Genomic DNA, 11,738 nt, shown 5'->3' with positions numbered 1-11,738 from the left:
GAGTTGTCTATGTCTTGGTGGTCAACTGTGGTCAACATTGCCTGATGTGGCTCAAGGGCTCCACTATGGCCAGGCATGTTCGGTCTTATTTGTTGCATTCGAAGACAATCAGCTGCAAAGGGACAGGGTTTTCTCTCCTTTGTTTTCTTTGAGCTGGCTGAACTTTCCATTTCCTCTCCCTACTTGCCAAAGCTGCTCAATGTGATCTCTTCTTTCTGTGACATCATGATGGGGAACAAATCAAAATACCATCATACAGTCAAACATGGCTGTGCTCTGGCATTGAGGGTGTCTAGTTACGCATCAAAGCAGCATTCAGATTAAGCTAGAAATCTAGACACCCACATCCCATGAGTGATTAAAAAATAGATATGGATCAGTTGGCACTTAATACTTTTACAAGTATTACGTCACGTTCTAAACACATATAAAATTTCATTAAAAGATGTTGTGAAGATAGAAAAGTTAGACTCCTTTTATTATGGGAAAAGGATTAAATGCCACTGACAAACAAACTCAGTAAGTAGATATCTCAATAGTTATTAAGATATCATATCATTGATCTCATATTTACAGCAATAAACCTATACTGACATAACATATTACTGTCTCACCTTCTGATCCTACAGAGGCCATTAACATCTGAAAACTTGAATGCAGCAGGCGTCGTTTCCTCAGATAGCCTACACATTAAAAATAAAGCTGAAAGCTTAAAAAAAGTTACATTACTACCATAAGGTTACATGAAGTACCTCTGCCTTTAATAGCACATGACTTACGAGCAAAACAAATGCAAACTCCAAGTGTAATTAAGAACAACAATACTGAAAGTATGTGCACTTCAAGTATGCCTAGAAAAAAAAGGGAAACAATTTAGTTTAATCTGATCATTTCTTAGCAAACTGAAAAGAACACTGAACAGCTACCTAGACTACACCTCCTCTCACCCACCTTCCTGCAAGAATGCAATCCCCTACTCCCAAGATGAGATGTTCCACTCCCAAACATCCCAGATGTCCTCTTATTTCAATAACCGCAACTTCCACCCTCCGGTGGTCAAAAATGCTCTCGACCATATCGCTTGTGTTTCCTGCACCTCTGCCCTCATGTCCCCTCCTTCCAACAAAGACAGAATCCCCTGGTCCTCACATATCACCCCACCAACCTCCACATCCATAGCATCATCCTTCACCACTTCTGCCGCCTGCAATCTGACCCTACAACCAAAGATATATTTCCCTACCCCACCCCTATCTGCCTGCTGTAGGGGCCACTCTGTCCGCGATTCCCTCGTCCGATCCACACAATCCCCACCAACCCTGGCACCTCTTCCTGCAACCACAGGAAGTGCTACACTTGCCCCTACACCTCCTCTCTTCACCTCCATCCAAGGATCCAAACAAACCTTTCACACCAGATAGGGCTTCACCTGCACATCCGTCAATGTGGTCTACTGCATCCACTGCTCCTGACGTGGCCTCTTCTACATCGGTGAGACCAAGTGGAGACTCAGAGACCGCTTTGTAGAGCACCTGCACTCTGTCTGTGACTAACACCACCACCTTCCGGTTGCAAACCATTTCAACTCCACCCTCCCACTCCCTGGGTGACATGTCCATCCTGGGCCTCCTCCAGTGTCATAATGACGCCAATCGGAAACTGGAGGAGCAGCACCTCATATTCCACCTCGGGATATGTCTAAATAGTTCCAATAGTCTAAATGTGGACTTTACCAGTTTCAAAAGCTCCCCAGCCCTGGCCACATCCCATGTCCAACTCTCCCTCTCATCCCCATTTCCCTGACCTAACACAACCTCTCCCTCTTCTCTCCCACCTATGCGCTCCTTCCATCTCACTGACCAATGCCCACCACTGCCTACCTGCACTCACCTATCGCAATCTCACCTGCCTTCCCCAGACCCCATTTCTGAAGAAGGGCCCCAACCCAAAACGTCAACTTTCCTGCTCCTCTGATGCTGTCTGGCCTGCTGTGTTCCTCCAGCTCCACACTGTGTTATCTTTGACTCCAGCATCGGCAAGTCTTGTTATCTCCGAGTATCCTTACCGATCTCATTGGCAGAAAAATGTCTTCTCCACAAATTTTTCCCATTAGACATTGTAATTTTATATTCCACAGTTATTCCTCCACCCTAATTAAAATACATCACAAAACAAAATAAAGTGAACAGGATGGCTCAAGGTTGTATTTGAACGGTATTTGTAACATTCAAGTGTATTGTGCAATCTTGACAATACATTTGTTTAATATTGAAATGGACATTGTAACAATAATAACTCATCTACAACTTTTTAAACTTTCTTCGGGAAAGAGATAGGAATTATACTAATTTACTGACATGTATAAATGCAAGATAAAAGACTGAAACACTTAAAACACTACATGCTGCCTCACATACAGTTTTGATGTACAAGAGATCATGAAGGCAGATTCAAATTCAGTTTTCCACAAGTTAGAACTCCTGAAAGCAATGTTTTTGTGTTATGGAAGAAATATTGGCCAGACTTTGGAATTCATACTTTGGGGTCTTCAATATAATTCTGAATGTAGGCTGTCCATTGTGTAATGCTTTATACAAAGTTCAGCAGTTTCACTGATCCAGCACCTTAATGGTGCATTGGAATACTAGCTCAGATACATACTCAAACTGGAGTGCAGTTTTAACCCCTTAATTTTTGACTTACAAGGTGGGATTGTTACCTACTGAGCCAAACTGAGAATCAAAGAACAAAAAAGTATCAATATTGATTTTTAAATAACATTAAATTGTAATCAAGTTTGTAAAACATTCTTTAAAATAAACAACAAACATCATTGCCTGAAAAGAAAATGTAGACATCAGTTCTTGTACCTGTAAATTTTAATTTGACCTTATTCACTTACACTTCTGATAGTACCACAATTTACAATGTAAAGCATTCTTTCCACATCACATTGGGATGTATATCAGTTAAGCAACCTGATTCCTTTGTTCTCAAAACTGGCTAAAGCAGTGATTCTCAAAATGTAGTTTGTGGACCTCTTGTGTTCTGCATAGCTTTTTAAGAGGACCTGCTAAAATAATGTGAATACTGATGGCTGTGACAACACAGGTCAGGCACATATCAAGCAGCATGCCAGCAATATTTTAGTGCAGGTAGGTGGAAGGGAAGGAAATCCCAAGATATTTCACCAGTTGCACACTGAGTGAGCATTGTGCATGACGGAAGTTTACACCTGAAACAGCGAACTTTCCTCAAAGCAGTTCTGAAAAAGGGTCACAGGACCCAAAACGTTAATGCTGAGTTTTTCTTCACAGATTCTGCCAGACTTGCTGAGCTTTTCTAGCAACTTCTGTTTTTGTGTATGCATTTGAAAAGGGACCTCTTCAGTGAAAAGAATTGAAAAGGACCATGGCAGGAAATAAGTTCATTGGTTTGGAATTGGAGTCTTTTTCATCTTAATGCAATCCTCCGATTTGGAAGTTAAAGAGGAAATAAAGCATGTCCAGTTGGGAAGGTTTTAAAAAAGCTGAATTGCAGAACTTACAGGAGCATGAAACAAAATGTTTGGTGCATTGAGTTACACTGAATAAGCCTTTCTTAATAGCCTGATGTCCACTGATCCACTTGTATTGGATAGCATGTTGGGTAACACTCCAAGATGGCGGCAGAGTAGAATGTTCCAGTCAGAGCTCCTGTGCTTGCCAATTCCTTTCCCTTTTTATCACCTCTTCAAATCTCTTCTTGTCTTACCCCCAGCCCTACCTGCACAGTGGAGACAAGCAGCAGAGGAAGCAGGCCATGTCTCACAGAGGAGCACAGCAATCAGGCCGAGTCCTGCAGCGGAGCGGAACAGAGCACGGGCCGAGTCCCGCAGCGGCGCAGAGCGGAGGTGCATGGACTAAGTTCCGTAGTGGAGCTAATGGGCGATTCCCAGAGGAGCGGTGGAGCGAGTCCTGGATAGAGGACAGCATGGGGATGGAGTCTTGGATGGTGGTGTGGCCTCACGTTTTGGGGCCTATAGGCACAGACTGGAATTTATATCCTTATGGTCACTTATTATCATTCTGGACTTTTTCACTGTTTCATGCTCAGCATTATTCTTTTTTACTCTGTAACAACACTTCTTTAAACTCTGAGATTTGTACCTAGGTATTTGTACCTAAGATGGTATCATTAAAGGCAGCAATTGTGAAAACTTTCCATTGTACTCCTGTACATCTGCTCTGAAGTACAGGTGACAATAAAAGGATATTCTATTCTATTCTATTCATACTTGTTACAGGTCAAGGTTCAAAAGAAATTTTCTGCCTTATTCACAATACAGGAATTGATATCAGAGATAATGGGAACAGCAGATGCTGGAGAATTCCAAGATAATAAAATGTGAGGCTGGATGAACACAGCAGGCCAAGCAGCATCTCAGGAGCACAAAAGCTGACGTTTCGGGCCTAGACCCTTCATCAGAGGGGGGGATGGGGAGAGGGAACTGGAATAAATAGGGAGAGAGGGGGAGGCGGACCGAAGATGGAGAGTAAAGAAGATAGGTGGAGAGCGTATAGGTGGGGAGGTAGGGAGGGGATAGGTCAGTCCAGGGAAGACGGACAGGTCAAGGAGGTGGGATGAGGTTAGTAGGTAGCTGGGGGTGCGGCTTGGGGTGGGAGGAAGGGATGGGTGAGAGGAAGAACCGGTTAGGGAGGCAGAGACAGGTTGGACTGGTTTTGGGATGCAGTGCGTGGGGGGGAAGAGCTGGGCTGGTTGTGTGGTGCAGTGGGGGGAGGGGACGAACTGGGCTGGTTTAGGGATGCAGTAGGGGAAGGGGAGATTTTGAAACTGGTGAAGTCCACATTGATACCATATGGCTGCAGGGTTCCCAGGCGGAATATGAGTTGCTGTTCCTGCAACCTTCGGGTGGCATCATTGTGGCAGTGCAGGAGGCCCATGATGGACATGTCATCTAGAGAATGGGAGGGGGAGAGACTAAGGGGGTGGCCATGGGCACCCGCATGGGCCCCAGCTATGCCTGCCTTTTTGTAGGTTACGTGGAACAGTCCCTCTTCCGCACCTACACAGGCCCCAAACCCCACCTCTTCCTCCGGTACATTGATGACTGTATCGGCGCCGCCTCTTGCTCCCCAGAGGAGCTCGAACAGTTCATCCACTTCACCAACACCTTCCACCCCAACCTTCAGTTCACCTGGGCCATCTCCAGCACATTCCTCACCTTCCTGGACCTCTCAGTCTCCATCTCAGGCAACCAGCTTGTAACTGATGTCCATTTCAAGCCCACCGACTCCCACAGCTACCTAGAATACACCTCCACTCACCCACCCTCCTGCAAAAATTCCATCCCCTATTCCCAAATCCTCCGCCTCCGCCGCATCTGCTCCCACGACAAAACATTTCACTCCCGCACATCCCAGATGTCCAAGTTCTTTAAGGACCGCAACTTTCCCCCCACAGTGATCGAGAACGCCCTTGACCGCGTCTCCCGCATTTCCCGCGACACATCCCTCACACCCTGCCCCCGCCACAACCGCCCTAAGAGGATCCCCCTCGTTCTCACACACCACCCCACCAACCTCCGGATACAACGCATCATCCTCCGACACTTCCGCCATTTACAATCCGACCCCACCACCCAAGACATTTTTCCATCCCCTCCCCTGTCTGCTTTCCGGAGAGACCACTCTCTCCGTGACTCCCTTGTTCGCTCCACACTGCCCTCCAACCCCACCACACCCGGCACCTTCCCCTGCAACCACAGGAAATGCTACACTTGCCCCCACACCTCCTCCCTCACCCCCATCCCAGGCCCCAAGATGACATTCCACATTAAGCAGAGGTTCACCTGCACATCTGTCAATGTGGTATACTGTATCCATTGTACCCGGTGCGGCTTCCTCTACATTGGGGAAACCAAGCGGAGGCTTGGGGACCGCTTTGCAGAACACCTCCGCTCAGTTCACAACAAACAACTGCACCTCCCAGTCGCAAACCATTTCCACTCCCCCTCCCATTCTTTAGATGACATGTCCATCATGGGCCTCCTGCAGTGCCACAATGATGCCACCCGAAGGTTGCAGGAACAGCAACTCATATTCCGCCTGGGAACCCTGCAGCCATATGGTATCAATGTGGACTTCACCAGTTTCAAAATCTCCCCTTCCCCTACTGCATCCCTAAACCAGCCCAGTTCGTCCCCTCCCCCCACTGCACCACACAACCAGCCCAGCTCTTCCCCCCCACGCACTGCATCCCAAAACCAGTCCAACCTGTCTCTGCCTCCCTAACCGGTTCTTCCTCTCACCCATCCCTTCCTCCCACCCCAAGCCGCACCCCCAGCTACCTACTAACCTCATCCCACCTCCTTGACCTGTCCGTCTTCCCTGGACTGACCTATCCCCTCCCTACCTCCCCACCTATACTCTCTCCACCTATCTTCTTTACTCTCCATCTTCGGTCCGCCTCCCCCTCTCTCCCTATTTATTCCAGTTCCCTCTCCCCATCCCCCTCTCTGATGAAGGGTCTAGGCCCGAAACGTCAGCTTTTGTGCTCCTGAGATGCTGCTTGGCCTGCTGTGTTCATCCAGCCTCACATTTTATTATACAGGAATTGATATGCACAGGAAATCATTTATTCTCCTTTCTGAGTATATTTGGAGTTCAATTTGCAAGGACTTCTTCTCGAAGACCAGAAGTCAGTCACCCTTTAGCACCCAGTTGATGTTCTGTGTTGGTTGTTCAGTGAGGGAATGATAAGGAATACAATGAATTATTAAAATTCATTCAACATCAGTACTGCAAATTTGCATTGAAGGCATGTTGTATATTACTAGCACAGATTACCTGAACAAAATGAGCTCTTATGGTGGTTATTCTAGATAATTCTAAACAAAAAGAGTTCTTTCCTCCATTGTGTTGGAATTGCATTGATTTAAATGGTCACCTTGACTTTTCATGTTTCTCCAAAGCAATGTGTGCATGTACAGTTCTGCTTCTAACTTGGCTATTTTAACTTACACTAAGGCTACCCAATAATAGCTCCAAGCAAAGCAACGTTGTCCTTTTTCAGAGATAGTAGGAACTGCTGATGCTGGAGAATCTGAGATAACACAGTGTGAAGCTGGATGAACACAGCAGGCCAAGGAGCATCAGAGAAGCAGGAAAGCTTGACGTTTCGGCTCGGGACCCTTCTTCAAGGGTCCCAACCTGAAACATCAAGCTTTCCTGCTCCTCTGATGCTGCTTGGCCTGCTATGTTCGTCCTTTTTCAATTTACATTGTCTTTGGTTTTTCTTGTTTGTTTCAGTTCTTAAAACAGAAATGGGGATTACTATAAATGGTTGTCTTCTGAGAAAATCTAGAAGTCATTTCCTTTCAAATAGAGCCACTGCTTGCAGCAGTACCGTTTTCATTTGAACCAACTAACTTCAACATTTTCACAGCTAACATCTGCACTAACAGTTTGGATTTTTTTAAAAATCAGAATCCGCAATACTCTGCATAAACTAAAACAAAAACTTGGAAACAAGAATGGAGTAAGCATTAGACTTATTGCCAAACAAAAACAGAGGAATAAAGGCTCACATTTGCTCAACTATTCCCCAATTTCTCCAACATTTTTACCTCCAATTTCCAGTCAACAAAATTGACAAATTACTCTGAACATTTTGCAGTGCAGTTCATTATGCATGTTTCAAAGTGTGTCTCTCTTCCATCATATCTATTAATATGACATTTTAACAATATAAGATTACATAAAATCTGTTAAAATACCTAAATTATTAATGTTTTTATATGACAGATATCACCTTATTCATGTTTATTAAGTAGTGTTGAAAATTATTCATACCTTACAATTACTGACAGCAAGAAACCACCATCTTTCCCTAGTTGAATGGACATTGAGTCTTCTTTGACAGCTTGTGTAATTTGTTCCATTTGTTTCAACCACCTGTACAAGTGGAAAAATATAGCAAACTGTAAATTCTGCATTTAAACTGCTGGCTGAGTATATGAAGATATCTTGGGAGGGGCAGTAAATGAGTCTGACTGTTCATTTAATGCGAAACCACAAATTACAATTTGTGATATTGCATGAACACAGTGCTCTGTGAACCAAGTGTGATGGTGGGTAACTTCAGGGGCAATTAACTCTTCTCGATCACTAGCAAGAACATTCATTGGATCAAACACCAATTAGTACTTAAATGGAACCCAGTGCATCAACTCACTCACTTATTTGGCTTTCCTGCTACTTTCCACATCACCTGCAGGGAGGAGATGGTGAAAGGTATCTATATCATTTTCAGGCTCTTTATTTCAAAATAGTAAAATATGGGTGTTGGTTGCATATGCAAATAGCTATCCAAAAAAAAAGTTTCACAGTCATTCATAAACAATGACCTAATGCAGTATGCATCAGAGAGTGGGTGGCTGCAAACCCATAGAGGGCTAATGGAACATTATTTATATTGTCGTGGTTTGCCACAAGTACAGTAAACAACTGAAAGCCATTTAGCTTGATTTTGGGTCAGAATAATGAAGGGTTGATTTGAGCTTAGGGCCCTAAGTGATTGAAAGATCTTACAGCAGTTCAGAGAGGAGCCAGTAGGTCAGAAGCAAATATTACTTTTCACTTATCAAGGACTTTATTTCAAAAAAAACTCAGGAAGTCAGGGAAAACAGAGTTACTCCAGTAGAAACTGAGATGACACAGTGTAGAACTGGAGGAGCACAGCAGGCCAGGCAGCAGAAGAGGAGCAGGAATGTTGATGTTTCAAGTCGGGATCCTTCTTCAGACATGGGGGAGCGGGAAAGGAGCTCCGAAATAAATAGAGAGGAGTGGGGCTGGGGAAGGTAGGCAAAATGGTGATAGGTGAGTGCAGGTAGGGAGTGGTGGGAATTGGTCAGTGAGGTGGGAGGAGCAGGTGGTGGGAGAGAAGATTGTGTCAGGTCAAGGAGGTGGGGTGAGCTGGAGGGTTGGTCATGGGATGAGGCCAGGGTGGGGAGGTTTAAAAACTGGCGACCGTCGCGTTTCCTTAAAAAATATCTGTCAAGTCAGATTTCATTCTGAAGTCTGACTTGTCCATCACTACCACCAGCTGGGATCATAGCACACGCTAACTAAAAATGACAAAGTATACAAATTTAATTGCATATATCAAAGATTCCTAATCTTTACTTATTGCATATCCCTTTCCAGAGTTACCAGGTGACAAGGTATACCTATCAGCAGGATCAATAGCTTAATCTTTTAAATGTCCCCACATACAAATTATATTGCAAATGCGCAACTTAAATATTGCTTGAATAGAATTAGTTACATTTCATGTGACAGATGAAGTACTTTGTTTAAGCAAACGTATGCAAAGTATTAGCTGTAAATTCTATATTTAAACTGTCAGTTGAGTATATAAAGATATTTGGGGGGGGCAGTAAATGTATGAGTCATAAATTATTTCCCATACAAAGATGATGATAATACTGAGATAATGGGAACTGCAGATGCTGGAGAATCCAAGATAACAAAGTGTGGAGCTGATGAAGGGTCTCGGCCCAAAATGTCAGCTTTTGTGCTCCTAAGATGCTGCTTGGCCTGCTGTGTTCATCCAGCTCCACACTTTGTTACCTCTGATGATAATACTGATTTAACTTCAATAAGTAATCAAAATCCAATCACACAGCAAAGATATTGCAAACAGCAGCAACATCTTGACAGCCTTCTATGACAACTGGGGAACTTGATTCACAGTTGGATCCAAGACTCAGCCAATTTGTTATTCTTCCATGATGCAGGGAAACTGGACATTGACAATTCCCAACATGCAAAGTGAATCCTGGTGGCTTCAAGTTGCCCTTTGTTCCTCTGTACCTCCATCTTGGCTTGCAGTTCCTAACATGTCAAAGCATAATCTAAGGGCAGTGAAAACCTATAACAACCCCTTCTCCCAAGAGGTTGGCATCAGCCTCACTACATCATCACAGCACATCTCCAACTCACTCAGAATACAGTTCGCCACTTCAGTGCTGCATTTGGAATGCACTGACACCTTGGATTGCAATGTTGCTGCTCAGCCATTTTGTGTTGAGGGACAGACATCTCAGTGCTCTTAGTTTGTTCTCTCAGTGCTGACTCACTTGAGCCTATTTGGATGCTCACAGCATCCCTGCTATGTATTATCTTGCCTTGTCTCTTTTGTGCTTTGTTGCCTCATTTACGGTAATCATACACCTTTCTTGCTTTGCCTAGTAGTGCAATTATTCAGGCAGCTTAACACAATCATCAGGAGTGATCAGTCAAGGGGTTGGAAATAGTTCTGATTGGCATCATGCTACGTCAATGTTGCACCTAGAGTCTGTGCCAGCAGCTTACACTGCAAACACAATTCATGTGCATCAATCAAATGGCTATGTCTCCAATTCTAAGGGGTCTAAGTCTACAGGCTTGTCTACAATTGAGGATATGGGCAAGGACATTCTCTAATCTCATTTCTCATTTTAAGTACACTAAGCAGGAGGGTGCAGGAGATGGCCTTGCTTGTGCTTCTTTGAACAGAGCTGAAGCTTCTTCCTCAGAAGTGGAGGAGATGATACACAGAGGCTGGTCTCTTCAGGGTGCTTGCAGTAGACGAGAGAGAATGAATTGTGAAATAGGAGCCAATATTTAACATATTGAGAATGTCTTTACAGAAGGTGACCAGCACAGCACTGGACAATGAACCTTACTCAGTTGCCAGAACATGGATATTTCAGCATCACCATGGCTGTTCATGGTCCTAGCCCACTAGGGCAACGATTCTCTTCACACAGGGTCAGTGAGCAGTTTGATTCAGGCACTCCACTACCCACCTAGGCTCACTCTCTCCTGTAAAAGACAAAGGGAATCATTAAGTGCGAGATGAAAGTGGCTGACAGCTGTTAGTGCTGGTACAGGTGGGGGGAAAGTAGTGAGGTATCCCAAGTGAGCGAGTAGACAGCAGAGAGGGCATGCAGGGTGAGGAGTCTGGAGGATGTTGGGGTGAGTGAAAGAGAGTGGAGGGAAGATAATGCAGTGTAAAGACTGTGCCTTTCTACATTATTTTTGATGATGGACTGAATTGGGAAAGGACTGTTTTACAACAAAGTACTAAGGAAGGAACTGCTGTATATTTAAAAAGAAAGTTACAGAAAATCATCATCGCTTTTATTTATACTGGTGTTTGCAAGCTCCAGGGAAAGGTGTAAATATACAACATGGCATACGGGATGTATACAAAGTGACATTCAGCCATCCACGGGTTGCTGATTGGTTTGTGTAATTTTGACCATTTGTGGGTGCCAAAGATCACCAGCCTGTTGGCAACTCATTGTTTGAGCAGCTAGATAGAACAAAGAAGAGTACAGCACAGGAACAGACCCTTCAGCCCACCAAGATTGTGCCAACACATGATGCCTTGTTAAACTAAAAACCTTTTGCCTCTACGCAGTGATCATCGCTCTATTCCCTACTGATTCACGTATCCGTTTAAGAAGCATCTTGACAATAGATTGTGGATGTGAACAGTACAGTAAGAAGCCCTCAGATTTCTGGTGGTGAGTCTGTCTCTCTCTCTCTCTCTCTCGGTGGTAAAATATGAGGAGTGAAGAAAACTGGATTTTTTTTTCCTGCAAGTAGCTGTAGGCTGTTTTTTAAAACCAGTAAATTTGGATGCTTTACAGTCTATGAACCTGTCACTCGTTGGTTCTTGTGAAGAAG

The 11,738-nt window shown here is 44.2% G+C and overlaps 1 long non-coding RNA gene across 1 annotated transcript; it reads right to left on the bottom strand.

The window, feature by feature from the left end:
• Positions 1-2,064: 2,064 nt before the first annotated feature.
• Positions 2,065-10,832, bottom strand: LOC125457992 (uncharacterized). The gene is made up of 3 exons (XR_007248720.1): positions 10,730-10,832; positions 7,854-7,955; positions 2,065-2,150 (listed from the first exon to the last, which is right to left on the bottom strand). It is a non-coding gene; the product is annotated as an uncharacterized LOC125457992 (long non-coding RNA).
• Positions 10,833-11,738: the final 906 nt, after the last annotated feature.

This window comes from Stegostoma tigrinum, chromosome 14, assembly GCF_030684315.1.
Source record: "Stegostoma tigrinum isolate sSteTig4 chromosome 14, sSteTig4.hap1, whole genome shotgun sequence".
Classification (NCBI taxonomy): domain Eukaryota; kingdom Metazoa; phylum Chordata; class Chondrichthyes; order Orectolobiformes; family Stegostomatidae; genus Stegostoma; species Stegostoma tigrinum.
Note: the sequence above shows the minus strand (reverse complement) of the source record. Positions and strands in the feature narration are given on the sequence as shown.